A 16,403-nucleotide genomic window follows, 5' to 3' on the forward strand; every position below is an offset into this window, starting at 1 on the left:
TATGTTTTTTTTCCCAGTTAGTGAAACACCTTGGTATGGCTACGCCTATGGGGACTGCTTCTCTTTTTCTGTATATTCCCGTGTTGACTAGCACAGGGCTGGGTGCCTTGTCCACTTGCAGTAAATATGCACGATTATTGTTGATATTTATTATTGTTAGATCAGGTGACTTGATTCAGAGCACATCTGACTCAAGAGAGAAGACTCCAGAAAAATGCAAGGGTGGTTTGGGAGACAGCTCTGTTTTGCTGGGAGGGAAGGAGGCGTTTTTCTCTGCTGAATACCTGTGTTGAGTTCCCTTGAACAGATGCAGCATTAGTATTTCAGGGATAGTGTTGTGACATGGGGTGAAGAAGGAGTTGGGAGAGGGGAGGGTGGAGATGGAATCCCAGATCACTTGACGTGCGTGGAGGCAGAGATGGCAGCAGAGGGGTTGATGGTTGGGAATTGAACAAGATGACTTGAGTCCCCTGGTGGAGTAGGGATCAGTTCAACCACATGGGTGGAGGGAAGGGGGCAGGGCTAGGGAGGGGAAAGGGGAGCAGTTTTAGCAGAGGCCAGATAACATTCGGCCACCAGTAACAATTTAGGGCTTTCTGAAGTGAAGGCAGAAATCCTCATACAGGGACATTTTGCGGGGTGCAAGAATGAGTTGAGTAGAAAGGACCAGGAATTTGTGGGGTAAAGCCCTTTGAAGCATTTCTTGGAGAAGGGACCCGTGTCATCACTACATAAAGAGAAGAGCTTCACGTTGGCTCCCAGTGTGGCGTGGTGGCGAGGCAGCGCATCCTGGTGGGAGCACATGGTGGACCAGAACTGCTCCTCTTGTGACAGGAAGTGAAAAGCAGAATGAGGAGGAGATTCGGGTCCCACAGTCCCCTTTTAGGGCAGTGACCTAAAGACCTTCCTCTAGGCACCCCCTCCCAGTGGTGCTGTGCTGTGCTGGGGACTGTTGGCCTTGGGGGGGGGGACATTCCAGATCCTCACTCAGCAGAACCCATGCTCCCTGATACATGCTTGTTGTATCAGAGTGCTCCCTGATACATGCTTGTTGAAGGTGACTCTGAACACTTCCTTCAAGAGCATGTACTTATGGGCGGGCACAGAGTCTGTCTCGCTTGGTCTTGGGAAGCCAGTGGAAGCCCCCATTTCTTCTCTGTGGGAGGTTATGGCAATGTGGGGTGCTCCTACGTGGGGACTTTTCTTATTGGGGAAAATGCCCCAGAAGCAGTGACTGTGCTGGTATAACCCAGGTAGCAGCGCGGTGTGGATACAGAGAGTTTGTAGAATACCTCTTGCTTGGTGATGTGAACAGATTCCTCTCCCTTTTGGTTTGGCGGCATCTCCTGGGTAGGAGACTTGACTCAAGGGAAGAAGGTGGTGTTAAGTCTTGAGAGCCCTTAACAAGTGAATTTCTTGAGAAGGGAGTGAGAGTTCCCAGAGGAGGAATGATGGTACTGAGAGGAGCAGAGTGTTGAGTTAAGCTCAGTATTTCCTCCCCACCTATAAAGTATGGCATATGTACGAGATTTTATGTGAGGCATGAACAACAATCAAATGGACACCTGCCTATATGCCACATAGCTTAGAAATAGATTACCAGTATCCTTTCCCCATGTTTAGATTTGCCTACATCTCACCCTTCTATAAGGAGATATTTCCTCATTTGGTTTCATGTTGGGGCATCCATTTGTGCCGACGCGTACAGCTCTGGTGCGTCTGTTTTCGGTGCTGTATAGTGTTGTTTGTATGACTGGGCCACTGGGGGCCTTTTCTCCTTTTAATGGACTTTTGAGTGCATGTGCTGTGCATATCCTTGTACATATCAGAACACACAGGCATGGGTGGAATCGCAGAGTCACAGGTGTTCACAGCCTCACGTCGACTGGACATGGTGTCCTGAAGATGTCCTTCTTGCAACGGTACCCCCACAAGTGACGTGTCATGTTCTCATTGCTCAGTGATTGGTATTATCAGACTTGTATATTTTTGCTTTATCTTGTGGTTTTAATTTGCATTTCCCTAATCACTAACATCATCATAGGTTGAACATCGTGCTTAATTTTTTAGGGAAAGGAGTCCAGACACTAAAACACACGTCGAATGACACAGAAATGACTGCTTTGGCGGGACTGCTTTCTTGCCTCGGGACAAAGACAGTTTTTTTTTTTTTTTTTCATTATTGTGAGAATTTGGGAGTGTCTGTTACCTCCCGTCACTTCTCCTGGGTTCTCTGTGTTCTGTTTTGAGGACCTTGCTGATGTTCCTGTTGACCCTTTATTTTATTAAAAGCCCCTGGATGACAGCAAGCCTGCTTCATCTTCTTCTGATGGGAGCGTGTTGTTCCTTTTAATGTAAATAGACAAATCAGGGTTCAGGCAGGGTCCCCAGGGCTTTGGTGGCAGCAGATCCTGGCCCAGAGAGTGGCTTTGGGGAGGCACTGGGGACAGCCCCAGGCAAACATCAGTGCCCCAGGGTGGCTGGCCGGCTCTCTGGCTGTGTGTGTGTGGGATTAGGACAGAGAGGAGGAAACAGGGACCCTGTTCCAGGGGGTGGCCAGCGGCCTGGGAAGAGTTGGGCAGGTGCCCAGGAGTCCCACCGAGTACTCACGGGCGGTTCTCAAATCTGAACAGGGACCCGGTGGCCAGTGAGGACCCTGCCAGGGCTGACGCTCTGGGGGGAGGGCAGTCTGTTCACTGCATGTTCAGCTGAGTGCTTTCATGTGAGAACAGACCTTTGATGTGCTGGGAAATGAGAAGGAAAATCTGCTCTAACACCTGGGGAAGAGAAGCTGCCTATGGGGGGGAGAAAGATTCTGTCACAACAGAGTAGAATCACACACTGGGTCAGCTGTGCTGTAGTAGCCCCCCCACCCCCACCCCCACGAGGACAGCCCCACTTGGAAGCGCGCTTAGAAACTCGCGCCAAGGGGAAACCGTCGGAGGCTGACGTTGTCCTAACGTTAGGAATAGAGCCACCTAAATAGTACGCGTGCTCATGGGCGAGGGAAAAATGATCACCCCTGGTTTGGTTGTGGGATGAGATGGTGAGTGTTTAAAATGAATCCTTATATTATTTTTGTATAAGAAAGATCCATTTTGAAAATAAGCCTGGGCTGGGCGGCCCGTTACTTTGTCGGACAAGGCTGAATACCTTTCTGCACGCTTTTCACTGTGTTTCTAGGATGCCAGGCACTCGAGTGAAGAAGACTCTCGTCCCTGCCCTCGGGCAGCTTGCACTCTATTGTGGGATACTAGTGGGCAAACACCTCTAGAGTCACGGGGTCCTGGAGGTGGCACCTTGGATGATGGCCTAAGGAAGTGGCCAGGAGTACAGGCTCCCCATGGAGGCACTTGGGAGGAGTAGCTGCAGTGCTTACCACCTGTCAGAAGTCTTGAGCCATTTTGGGTCAGGTCTTCTTTGAACGTATGATGAGGCCTGTGGACAGTCTCCTAAGGATGATGGTGACATACACAAGTACTTAGATACACAAGAAACCCTCACAAGGAGGGTTTTGCATGTAGTATAAAAGGAATCCATGCAGCCCATCCTTGGAGATCCCAGATCAGTGTAACAAATATGTATTGAGCACCTCCTGCATACCAGGTGTTTTGTGGAGCCTGCGGGGGTGGGGGGGGTTTACAGCAGAAACAGGGCAAGCCAAATCTTTGCCCTCAGGGAGCTTATAGTCTAATGAGAAGGACAGACATGGAAGAGCCGTTATAGGACGGGGAGTGCTGCTAGGAGGTAGACCAGATGCTTGGGAAGAGAGTGGCCAGCAGCCCTGGCCTTTAGTAAAGGTTCTTAGTTGGGATTCCAGGTTGGAAACGGGGGGGAGATGCAGAATCCCACAGTGGGAGCCCTAGCAGGGACCCTGTGTCTGTCTAGAGCTCAGACAAGCTGGGTGGGCTTGCTGGCCAGGGCCTCTTGGCAGGCAGGGTTTCCCTGGGGTCTTGGCATGGAGGGTTAGGGTAAGAGAGGTGTTGTTTTCCGGAGCCCTTTTTCCCCTTAGCAACACTTGCTCACCTGGAGCGGGTTGTGCATTCTTCTTCCAAACAAACAGCTTTCAGGAAGAGGTAATAAATTAATCCTCTGGGAAAAGAGTCTGCCACAGCGCCCGTGAGGCCTCCAGCGGCCGGGCCAGAGACTGTAGTCAGAACACAAGTGGATCATTGGGCCTTATGGCTGAGGAGGTGTTGGGCAGCCAGCCCCAGACCTTAGACTCCAGGCCCTGCTCATTGTTGATGTGCTGAGCCCGTCAGGAAGAGAGAGAAGCCAACGTGTTGAATTGAGCCCTCGCTGCGCCTCGGGAGGGGTGCTCCTGTTTTACAGATGGGAATTTGGCGTGTGGGTGAGGACTAACTTACTTGAAGTCAGGGGTACATTCCATGAAGCGAGGGTTGCGGATTCTGTTCCTTCTCTACCATTTAGTTGACTTGCCCTCCTCCTCCTCTTCTAGCTATTTACAACAGGTAGCGTGATCCTTGAGGTAGTGTGAAAGGCCCAGGGAACAGCATCACTTTTGACAGGAAAGTGTTTCAAGCCATCGTCCCGTCTGTGGTTAAAGGGGATGTGCGCCTGACACCGGAGGAAGCTCTGGACATGCTCAACTCATTCCACACGTATTTACTGGACACCTGCTATGTGCCCCAGGCCATGTCTGGGAACGAAAGTGACAAGGATCCCTGACCTGTCGGGCTTTCCTTCTCGTAGTCTATGTAGGGCAAAGAGAAGTGTGGCTCCTTCCCCTGCAGGGGTGCCGGTGAAGCAACGCTGGCCCCTGGGGACATGGGGTTAGGTCTGGTGAGGAAGAACTGCTCTGGCTGCCTCTTGTGCCCTCCCTCTGCCTGTCCTTTACCACCTCTGGGCCTTCTGGGGCTTGGAGTTCACTGCTGCCTATAAAGAAGAACCCTTCCTGCCTACTAATGGGGCGGGAGTCGAGATAGATTGAATTCCACTGAGATCTGCTTTTTAAAATTTAGAGTCATCTGTAGTTTCACCAAGCACATGACCTTACGGTGACTGAGAAACAAAACAGAGACCCATCGAGCTCTTTATGTAGGTGACTGACATGTCCTTTGTAGATACCTCTACGCATCCCCAGCTGTGGATCCTGAAGCGCCAGTCTAGGTTCCACAGTTGTCTCAAATGAGGGTGCGGTTGGAAGAGTCAGGGGCAACATTGTCATTTGTCTTAGGTGGATGGCCAGGAAGGAGATCCTGCCCACCTCTCCTCTTCCCAGGAACCGGGGCATCCTCCTTTCTTGTTCATCAGTATTCAGGTGCTCTGCCGCCACCTGGAATGTTCTTTAGGTGCACAACTGTGTCTCACTTGATGAAAATGTGGTTGGGAGGGTGCAAGATCATACCAGAAACAAACTGACAGGCCAGGCAGTGACTTGGTTCTCCAAAGGGTTCACTGGGACCCCTTTATCTGGGGAGCCCTCAGAGTGTTTAGATGAAGGCTTGTTCTCTGAAAATAAATTTGCAGGGCTGGGGTTGTGGCTCAGGGGTAGAGCGCTCGCCTAGCACATGCAAGGCCCTGGGTTCGATCCTCAGCACCACGTAAGAATAAATAAATAAAATAAAGGTATTGTGTCCATCTATAACTAAAAAATAAATATTAAAAAAGGAAAGAAAAGAAATTTGCATTTCTGAAGAACACTTGAAGCTTCTGATGCCTGCTTATTCCCTGGGCCTTGCAAGACTTCTGTGTTTCCTGAGACTCCATGTAGCTCTCCGTGATGATTAATTGTATGTATCAGCCTGACTTGGCTTATGGTGCCCAGTTGTTGGGTGGAGCCCTGGTCTGGATGTCATTGTAAAGGCATCTGGAGATGGGGTTAACATTGGCCATCAGTTAGCTATAAGTAAAGCAGATGACCCTCCATAATGTGGTGGGCCTCATGTAATTTGTTGAAGGTATTCAGAGCACAGACTGTGGCTTTCCAGGAAAGGAACAGTTCTGCCTCTGGACTGTGACATAGCAGGCTGTTGGCCTACCCTGCGGACTCAGGACTCAAGGTTGCAACATTATGTCTTACCTTAATTTCTGGCCTGCGGGCCTGCTCCGGGGATTTCAGACTTGTCGGCTTCCACAATCGCGAGCCAGTTTCTTAAAATCAGCCAGTCTGTCTCTGTCTCTTCTGTTGGTCTGGTGTCTCTGGAGAACCCTGGCTAATTCCTCCCTGTCATAGCAGTTCTTGTTTGATGGCCTCTTTCTTGCTGTTGGGCCATACCCTGTTTGAGAGCAGGACAAGGTCTGTCTAGTTCCCTGCTGTGTTCCCAGTATCTTCCACGGAGGCAAATGCACAGAAGATGCTCAATAAATGCATGACCAATGAATGAAGGCATTACGTTCCCTGAGACACAGTGGGATTTTGCTTCTTTGTGGTCAGGTCAACCTGAGTGGAGTCCCAGCTCTGCTATTGATAGGCCATTGGACCGCAGTTTCCTCATTTGTAACAGAGGAGAAATCTCTGCCTCCCAACTGGTTGTAAGGATTAAATGAGTTGTCGTGTCTGGCACGCGGTGAGTTGTGTGGAGTAAATAAAACATTAAGAGATGCTACAGGTTGTGCATCCTTTGTCCGAAAATACAAAGCTCAAAATACTCCAAAAATCTCCAACTTTGCTGAGCTCCGACAGGGCACTGCAGGTGACAGATTCCCCCCTTGACCTCATGTGATGTGTCACAGTCAGCTCTCAGGTGAAGGAAAAATATTACCTAAAATTACCTGTAGGCTGTGTGTGTAAGGCATATTTGAAGCATCAATGAATTTTTCATGTGTTTAGACTTGGGCCTCGTCCCCAAGATTCCTCATTATGTGTGCACAGTATTCCCAGATTGAAAAAATCGGAGATGCGTATGGTCTCAAGCGTTTTGGGTAAAGGCTACTCAGCCTGCACTGCCTGCTTTCACCATTGCCACCACCACCACCATCATTTGGCAAGATCATTTCAAGGATTAAGCGAGAACAAATCGAGTGTCTCTAGCAAACGATAGAGCCAATTCCCTTCTAAGTACCACCCTCTTAATGTAAAGTACGTATATTTTAAATTTAATGTTAATTCAAATCCCATGAAACAGCTTCAATCACTTCATGTTACTGATGAGGAAACCAAGACCTAGAGCTTATGGCTTACTCCGAATCCAACAGGCAGGTCTTGGTTACGTGCCTCCGTGATGCTTGAGCTTTGTACCCCTTCAGGGCCAACCCCTCACCTCTGGCATGTGCTTCGGAGGCCTGTGATGTGGGCCCTGGTTTCCTGGTCATCGCCGGCAGCTTTCCCTGGGTGTGGGAGGCGTGCCCTTGTCTACAGCTCTGTGAGTCCATTTGACTTTTCATTCATCCTCAAACTGAAAAGTGTGAATTAATTTTGTTTTTATTCCCCAAGAGTTGTTTTTTTTTTTTTTTTTTTTTTAATAAGTTGGTTGTCGGGAGGTGGTGATAACCATTCCCATGGAAACAGTGCAAAAAATTAATGCTTTCGTTCTTTGGGCTGCCCATAAAAGTGGGAGGCCGTTCTTTTGAGGCCTGAGTGTCCCTCACCCCTTCAGATGGAGTGAAGTAGGAACTGGGCGCCAGTGGGTTTCACTGGGTGAGACGTGGGTGGCAGGGTGGGTCATCGGGGCATGAAAGGCCATTTCCAAGTTATAACTGCAGCTTTGTCAGATGGGGGAGAGGTTGGTCATCAAATTTGGGGTCTTACTATGGATGAGGCCTGGGGCTTCGAGGCAGGCCTCCGTGTCTTCCTTGATAATGGCTGCAAGGATGCAGCCTGCTCCCCACTCTTTGAGCACCCCCCCACCGCCCTCTCCAGCCCTTGGGGAGATTTTCTTTGAGACTGACTCATGAGGAGGAAAGCCCCTTCCCCCCAGTTCCCACCTCCATGTTGCTTTTATTTTTCTGGTGGGTTTTGGTATTAATCATTGAAAGCCCCAGAAGGGGGAAACTTCAGCGATGACCTGCAGTTGGATTGCTTTATTTGTCCCGTGGGACCTTGTTGAAACTGAAGCCCAGAACCCGGTTATTTGTCTCGGGTCGCCGCTGTCCCCTGGCAGGTCTCCCAGGTGAGGGCTGCCTGTGTTTTCATCAGTGCACGGGGGTACCACCTCCTCAGCCATTAGCCCGTGAGATTCCGTGGACTGGACTGAGCCCTCTCAAGCCAGTTTTCATGCAGACCGGAGAAAGGCTTTGAAAAGAAATGTTAATATTCTTTAATAAGTCAAAAGGCACTGCAGAGAGTCTCTTTGAACTTAAGCACTTCTATAGATCATCTGTTCTGGGCTTAATCATCATAGGAAATTTTAGCCTCGAGTTTGGGGCTGAGGAACTTTCAAGTGCTTCTCTCTTACCCACGAGCTGGAGATGTGTTCAGACTGCTCTTGTTACTTGGATCATGCCCCCTGGTGCCGGTTTTATTCTGAAATTGCTTTGGCCTTTCTGACAGCTCACATTTCCCCCTCTGTCACCAGTCAGCTTCCAAAATGGGCTTGCATAGTAAGTGACTTAAATCTGTCCACCACTTGTTATCTCTCCTTACCCTGGGGACAGGTGTATATAATAAGGTGTGTGTATACATGGGGGGGGGGTCCTGTCTGTGTTGCACGGGTTGTGTAGGAGTGCAGGGTTGGGAGAAAGGTACATGCTGCGAATATCAGGAAATGTTTACACAAATAAGCTTGGATTCCATTTTTGTGACTTGATTGTCCTCCAAGGGAATTCCATATGGTCACCTGGCAGTTCCCTGAGTATTTGGGGAAGAAGAGGGGTGTGTGTATGTGTGTGTGTGTGTGTGTGTGTGTGTGAGAACCCTGTTTGGGAGTTCCAGTGAATGACAGCCAGAGCAGAGCAGAGAGAAGTCACGACTTGGTGGCAGGAGGGTTCTTGAGGCTGAGTGAAGAGCTGTTTAGTAAGGAAGATTCAGAAGCAAGTGGGCCTGCCGCAGGACGTGGGCAGAGCTGGGCACTGTCCACTGGGCTTCCACCCCCACCCCACCCCCATGATGATGGGGTGTGAGGTCGTGAGTTAGTTAGAAGGGTTTGGGCTTTGGCAAGTGAAGACCTCGCGAGCCAGCCACTGGTATAGGAGAGGGCAAGCCAGGCCTTTCCAGGACTGTTTCCTTCCTCCTTTCTGTCCCCCAGGCCTATCTGGACCTGCATCTATCTATTCTTACATCCTGGGTTAGGAATTACAAGGAGTCACTGCTGGGGAGGGCCCAGGGGCAGTTGGTATGTTATTAGTCCCGGATGGAGCAGGAGCAGGTCACCTGGGTATGTCAGCAGGCCCCCGGTCTCCGAAGACAGTGTCAACTCAGGTTTGTAGCAGAGGAAGGAACTTGTCTCTTCTTCCCAAGAGAAGGACTTTGTTCTTCACTGGGCCACAGTTTATCCACCGGGCAATGGGGATATTGATGAGAATGCCCCCTGCCTCTCTGCCTCATGTGATGCTCTGCAGTTGGAGGCTGGACAGGGACAGGCTGAGAGCCCCTGTAGTATCGTGGTGCTCCTGAAGACCCTTGGAGCCATTTGGACCTTGGTTCAAGTCCGTTTTTGCCTCTTGCTCTCTGAGGCCCTGGACAAGTTGCTCATTCCTTCTCAGCCCCCCGCCCCTGTATAAAATGTCATTTTGAGGAATGACATTTCGTGGGATGACAGCACCGTGCTGGGGATACCCATGAGTTTCTGTACAGCACCATCAAATTCCTGTAGCATCCGCAACAAGTAGATGCTCAGAACGTGGCGGCTGTTGTTACCGTTGTCTGTAGAAATAGGGTTGCAGGCTTGTCCCACCGTGGCTTGTGCCTGGGGACTTTTGACCCTCAGTGCAGCTGCAGAAACCAAGCATCAGGTCTTTTCAGCAGAGGATAAAAGGGTCCTGGGTCTTTCTTGAGCAGCTTGGGGACAGAGGTGCTTCTTTGCCAGGAGCAGGGTTCCTGGAATTTGAAATTCCATTTGGTAAAGGCTAACTGATACAAGAAATCACAGCAGCCCTGCACACAGTAAGGAGCGTCATTACTGTTCCAGGAGGCTCCTGAGGGACCCCAGATGCTGAGGATTGGGGCTGGAATGGCTTCTTCTCCAGGGAGGCGGGAACCTGGGGGAGAGACGGAAAGCTCAGGAGCCAGGCTCACACTAGACTAGCAGCCAGATGCTGGGTTAGGGAGGGGTGGGCTGCTGGAGAGGGCAGCCCTGCTCCCAGAGGGTCACAGAGAGCAAAATCTCCCTAGAACCACACTGTTTTGAAGTTTCTTGGTGCCTCAAGGCAACTTTGCAGGGAGAAAAGTGCCTGAAACCTGAAGCCTGTGTGGGATTGGGTGGCAGGCGGTTCCTGCCTACCTTCTACACCCCCTTCCTAGGTTTTCTTTTTCAAAATTGCCTGCCGGAGGAGGAAGCGGGGTGTAGCTGCGCCCGAGAGGCCCAGGGTGGGTGCGGATCTCTGGATTCAAGGCCGCAGGCCAGGAGGGAAGGGGAGGGGAGGATCTCCAGGGAGGTGCCTGATGAGAGATAAAACGAGGTTCAAGGCTGGCCAGCCTCATAACCTTCAAAAGGGCAGACGTGGAGTCTTCGGAGTATAAATCGACCCCAAAGAGAAAGTGACCCTTTCATATTTCATATTTCAGGTTCTGTGTGAAAAGGAAAAAAAAAATTATGAAGATGCCCAGGCTGTTCTTTCCTGGCGTGGAGGGCACCCTAACTTTTAACTTGGCTCTCCTCTCTGCTCTTTGAACATGAAGGATTTGGGGATTTTCGTATTCGTAGGAATTAATGGACCTGCTTTGGATCCTTCTTCCCTAAATGTTCTTTCCGTCCTAATTCCAGGGAGGGTCAAGATTTCCCCTTGCAGAGGTGACATTCTTTTTTTCACCATCTCGCATGTGCCAGGCAGCCCTCCCCAGGGCTGCAGTGAAGCTTGAACTCAGTGGCTGAGCAAGTCCTGGCCATCTAGTGCCTGTCAGCTGTGTCCTCTGACTCACTCTGGTCTTCTCTTCCCCTGAATAACGTAGGTCCACACCCGGCCATGGGAGAGCAGTGGTCTGAATCTGCTTTCACTCCCTGGCCAGTGTTTAGTTACCGCTGCCTTTTGACAAAAGAATTCCGCTCTCTTCCTGGAAGACCTTTTGTGTATTTACTGCAAATGTGATAAATACTAAGTCTGCAGAAACCAGCTGCCCCTGATGGCTGGGGGCAGCATTTTTAACACCTGGCAGTTTGCATTGCAATATGGTGGCTTGAAGAAAACTTACTCACACAATAAAAACAAAACCCAGCTCTAAACAGTGATCCTTCTTGGCTGCCTAGAGGGAAACAAGAGTAGGGGAGGTGGCAGCACTGGGCAGGCAGGCAGGCAGGGGTGGGGGACTTGCTGGGAGGTTACTGTTGGCTGGGTGAGGGCTGCTTTCTGTCCATGTAGCAGGTTCATGTGACAAGCACCTTGCAGGAACCTGGCACGCTGCAAGGTGCTGGGCACAGGCACAGGGGGTACAGGCCCGGTGTTTGCCTCCAGGAGCTCATAAGTGGTGTAGAATCAGATGAGCAGGTCAGGGAACCCTGGAGGCTCAAAGGATGTCAAAGAAGATGAGCCTGTGGGGCAAGTCAGGGCAGCCTTCCAGGGGAGACAGAGGCTGGCCTGGGTCCTGAAAAGGGGACATTAGTTTCTTAGGGCTGCAGTAAGTACTAGAGACTAGTGACTTCCGCAGCAAGAATAGGTTGTCTCACAGTTGCAGAAGCTGGGAAGTCCAAGGTCAGGGTTTCAGTAGGATTGGCTTGTTCCAGTAACCAGGAGGGAAGGATTTGTTCCAGACCTCTCTCTCCTTGACTTGAGGGGCTGTTTTCTCCCTGTGTCTCCACGTGGTCTTTTCTCTGTATGTGCAGATGTGTACACGTGAACATGTGTCTGCATCCACACCTCCTCTTCTTGTAAGGACAGCCATATATCAGATTAGCACCCACCCTCCTGGCCCTGTTTTAACTCACACATTTGTTCCACTGAGGAACTAGCAGGGTGTATGTGGGGAGCTGCACCCATGATGGTGTTTGTGAGTTGGGCAGTGATGAGAGATGGAAGAAGAAAAATAGATTGCACATGCCTTGAGGAGTTGGGGTTTTTATTCTAGAACCTGACAGCTCTGAGTGTGGTCTCCAAGGCCACCATCTCAGCCTGGAGCCCATCTGAGATGCAGAACCTCAGGCCCTATCCCACACCTACTCAGTCAGTGTCTGTATTTTTTCTTTTAATATTTTTTTTTAGTTGTAAGTGGACACAATGCCTTTATTTTACTGATTTTTATGTGGTACTGAAGATTGAACCCACTGCCTCACGTGTGCTAGGCGAGCGCTCTACCGCTGAGCCACAACCCCAGCCCAAGGGTCTGTGTTTGAACAGGATCCCCCCGACTACATCAGGGGCACATGGCAACTTGAGAAGTGCTGGTCTGGAGCTGCTGCTCCTGACCTTGGCTGCAGGTTGGCATCGTCCTGGGAGGGTGCATCTCTGAAGGTCTGATCCGTTTTGCTTGGTCTGGGTGTGGATTGGGCCTTGGAAGGTTTTGAAAGCTCCCTGGGTGGTTCTCAGCAGCAGCCAGGGTTGAGAACCATTGTGGATTGATGGGGAAGGGAAGAGCTTAAAATAGGGGTGGTGGAAGGGAGGGAAATGGTTTTCTGCCCTCTAAATACCAAGAGCAGGAGCTCATTGGCTTTGGAGTGCAAAGCCACCTTGCCCCATCCTCTGCCTGTGGGAAGTCAGGGGCTGGAAGGACAAATGTAGACGCTCATCTTCTCACAAAAGGGAGGCGTTGGCTTTGCTGGTCTGTCATCTCAAGGGCCCCAGATGGGGGTCACTTGACCCCACTGCTGGCAGCATTTCCTGGGTGATGGGGGTCAGGTGGAGGTGAGCCTGGGTGGGCAGTTGGGGAGGGGGCAGATGTGAAGGAGTCAGGAGAGGCATTCCCAGCTGGGTTTTCTGGAAACCGTGCTCTTATTTCCCATGGCTCGGAAGGTTCTTGAAGGCTGGGCCCACTCCTCGGGAAGGATGCTTTTCCGTGGCTGTTGCATGCACCAGATAAGCCCTCTAAAGCCCACTGGTGATAAAGGTGATCTAGAGAAAACAAACATCAGTGAAAAGGCAAACAAACCCAAACACCCAAACAGCGTTTATCCCAGTTTAGCGCCGAGACTTGGATTAGGCAGGTCACGTGGCCCACAACTTTCCTTCAATCCTTGGGAGACTTCTTCCGTGGAAATCTTTTTCGGCAGCTTTGCAATTTTGATTTTCAGTTAATTAGATTTGTGCTGTTTGGGAGACTTGGTTAATGCATTTCACCCCACAGAGCTAATTTGCCTCTGTCTAAATTAGGTCTTTGCTATGGCGGAGGGTGTACACGGGATGCGTGAATATAGACTCACACGGGGTATGGAGAGGCTGCGAGACAGTAAACAGGAGAGGGCTCTGAAACCGCCACTTGTCCTCATCATTATCACGGAATATCTTAGGTCCCACTGAGTGAGTAGAGATGCTCTTCAGAGAGAGGGGGATGTCACGTGACTGCAGGGTGGCCTTCTTACATGCCTCTTGAAGCCCAGCCCTGGGCCCTGCTGGGTTGTCCACCCGGGGTTGTGGCATCAGTGCAAAGGGAAATCTCTTTGGAGGGGACAGAGCAGTAGATGAGGCAGAGGAATGAATTTACAATTTGTAGACCTCTGAGAGCTGGGAAGACGTTAGGTGCTGTCTTAGCCAGCCCAGCTTTTGTAATGGCCTTGGGTCATTCCTAACATGGTATGCTTTTCCGTGCGGACTTGTCTGGCGCTTTGTGGACATGAAGGCGGGGGCGGGGGGGGGGGAGGTTAATCTGATTGCAGGGGTACTTGAGAGGTGACCCTAGGCACTGAGTGAAGGCGTGGTGTCCAGTTTAACAGATTCATCACAAATTCTGTCCTTTGTTCCCCTTCTCCAGTGTCAGAGATTACAGGCTGCGTGTTAGTGATATGACACCAGGACTCATAATTTAATAATTTACATCCTGCTGATCTTCTCAAAAGGGTTTGAGGCAGCAAAAAGAAAGGGTGCGGGGCTGGACCTAAAGAGATAGAATCAGACTGTCCCCACTGCTCACAGGAGTGCCCGGAAGCCATCTGTGTCAGTGGGCGGTGTTTTCAAAGCACCTGTTAGTGGTTAGACTCTGTGCCTAGCCTGGGGTTGGGGTGAACCGTCTTTGCCTCCTTGGCCACCTCTGATCTGTCGCAGGCGTCTCACCTGCTGGAGTACTGGTGATCAGTGGGCACAGTGTGCCCTTGATTAGCCATGTCTGTCCAGGCCAGGGGAGGGGCTGGCGCCGCCGTGCTTGGTCTGCTGCCATCTCATCAGCCTACACCACCAACTGAGGTGATGTGTGGAGAATCCTATTTTAGGCATTTTTGAAAAAAAGAAAAGAGACATAACCTCTGTCCTGGGGAAAATTGGAGTCCCATCAGAAACGCAGAATATGTGCACAAAGAGGACTTAATGCCTTTAGAGTCTCAACATTCTCAATTAGCATTATTAGCATAATTCAGTAATAACTGCCCTATTCCACTGTATCCTATTTTATAGTTTTGACACATGGAGTGGATGGCACAGATATGAACATATGTGGCAGATAAAGAAGTCAAGACTCTGAGATAGGGACTACTCTTCCTGAGGCCATGCAGCTGGCAGACACAGCCCGGGCCAGTGTGCTTTCAGGGTGGAAGAGCCTTGACCTTGGACTGTGCCTCTCAGGAAAGATGCTCTGAGGAGGGGTTTAGAGAAGAATGGGGAAGGAGGACCTTATACCTGAGGTAGGGGGTCCAGGGAGGATCTGCACTGCTGCTGGGTAGCCCTATCCTTCAGACCTTCTTCTGTTGGTGTTGTCCCCCATTTCGGACTCTTCCCTGTCCCCCTCCCGCCGCCGGGTCCCCCTCTTGTAACAGTGTTCTGAATGTTGGTCTGGGGAATCATGCCTTGCTCCTGAGGTCACCATGGGCCGTGGTCAGTTTTCCTGTTATCATGAGGAATCTGAATGGGCCAGAGACATGGCAGGGTGTATTGGTGGGGGCTGTGCTGCTGTTCATAAGCGGGAGAGGGTATGGGGACCTCCTGTCTGAAACACAGGTCTGAAAAAGGGCTGCGGCTGGGTACTGGGGAGAAACCGGGCAGCCGGCTGCCAGCACTTACAGCTTGCCCCGAGCCCAGGTCCTAAATGGAGTGGCGCAGCCGAGCAGCAAGTTCCTCTTTGCTCTGTCCTCGTGATGTTTCGCCTGTTAAGTGCAAAGAAGATGCAGCACTGCAGGAGCATCTGTGCTCCTCGGGGTGCTGGGGCTGGATTGTTAGATGTAGATTTCCTCATGTGGGCTGCCAGGCGGCTGTTGTCGGGGGATGCAGGCAGCTGGCTGGGGAGGGGTCCTCCACTCAGCTCCGGGTGGTGTTGGTGGCTCCAGGGCTGGCCTGGGCCCTCTACCTTGGGGTGGTATGAAAAGACACTGTGCCCCTGGCAAAGAGGGCAAGGGGCCTGCGGCCTTGGCCTTGTGGCCTTGTGAGCTGGTGGGGCTGGGGAGCGCCTGGTGAGCATGCCCATCAGGGTCTTCTGACCCAGATGCTCACATGGGTGTGAGGAGAGAGCGGGGAGGGACGAAGCCTGTGCTTCACTGGTGACTGGGGGCTCCTGTTAGCATTTTTCCAGGGACAAATGATCATCAAGTCCCTTCCTTCGCTTCATGCCAGGGAAGCCAAGACTCTGAGAAGCAGAAGGTCCTTCTAAAGGATCCCACAAGTGTTTTTGGTGTCTCACCCAGGACAGGAACGCCACTGCCCTGCTTCCCGCTGGGGACATCGTAGTAATTTCCTCAATTCAGGGTGCATTCTCATTCGCGTTTTGCGCTTGAACATCAGGATGCATCTTACCAGTGGGTGGCTTGGGGTCACAGCAATGACTCTTAAAATCCACAAGGCCTTAGATTCAATCAAATATGGTAGAGACTGTTGATGGAGAGCTTGCGTGCCATCTGATTTTTGCAAATTGCTTTGAATACATTTGCTCAGTTTAATCCCAAACAAAATAAAATCCCTTCAAGTGGGAGTGTTTTTTTTATCTTCCACTTCTGATGGGAAACCACACTCAGCTCCCCTTCCAGCCCCGGGCAGTGGCAGAGTTGTGCCTCTTCTCGGCGTTTCCTTTGGCCGGGAGGGGGGCTTGTTCCGTGCCAGCCTCAAGTGAGGTGATGTGAGTCCCCCCACCCCTCCCCACCACCAGGCTCCCCTGTGCATCGTCTCGCGGTCTGCTTCTCTGGAAGGACAGTGCCTCCTTCCTTTGAGTGGTCACCAGGCTGCCACCTGCGAGTTTTCTGGACACTTGCTGCTGAACTGTGTTCCGATCGAAAGCAACACAA

The 16,403-nt window shown here is 51.0% G+C and overlaps 1 protein-coding gene across 8 annotated transcripts in view; it reads left to right on the top strand.

The window, feature by feature from the left end:
- The window catches only part of Msi2 (musashi RNA binding protein 2), a 367,708-nt gene that overhangs the window by 39,046 nt on the left and 312,259 nt on the right, over positions 1–16,403 (top strand). The gene's annotated exons all lie outside the window — the stretch shown is intronic.

The sequence above is a fragment of the Callospermophilus lateralis genome, chromosome 11, assembly GCF_048772815.1.
Source record: "Callospermophilus lateralis isolate mCalLat2 chromosome 11, mCalLat2.hap1, whole genome shotgun sequence".
Lineage (NCBI taxonomy): Eukaryota > Metazoa > Chordata > Mammalia > Rodentia > Sciuridae > Callospermophilus > Callospermophilus lateralis.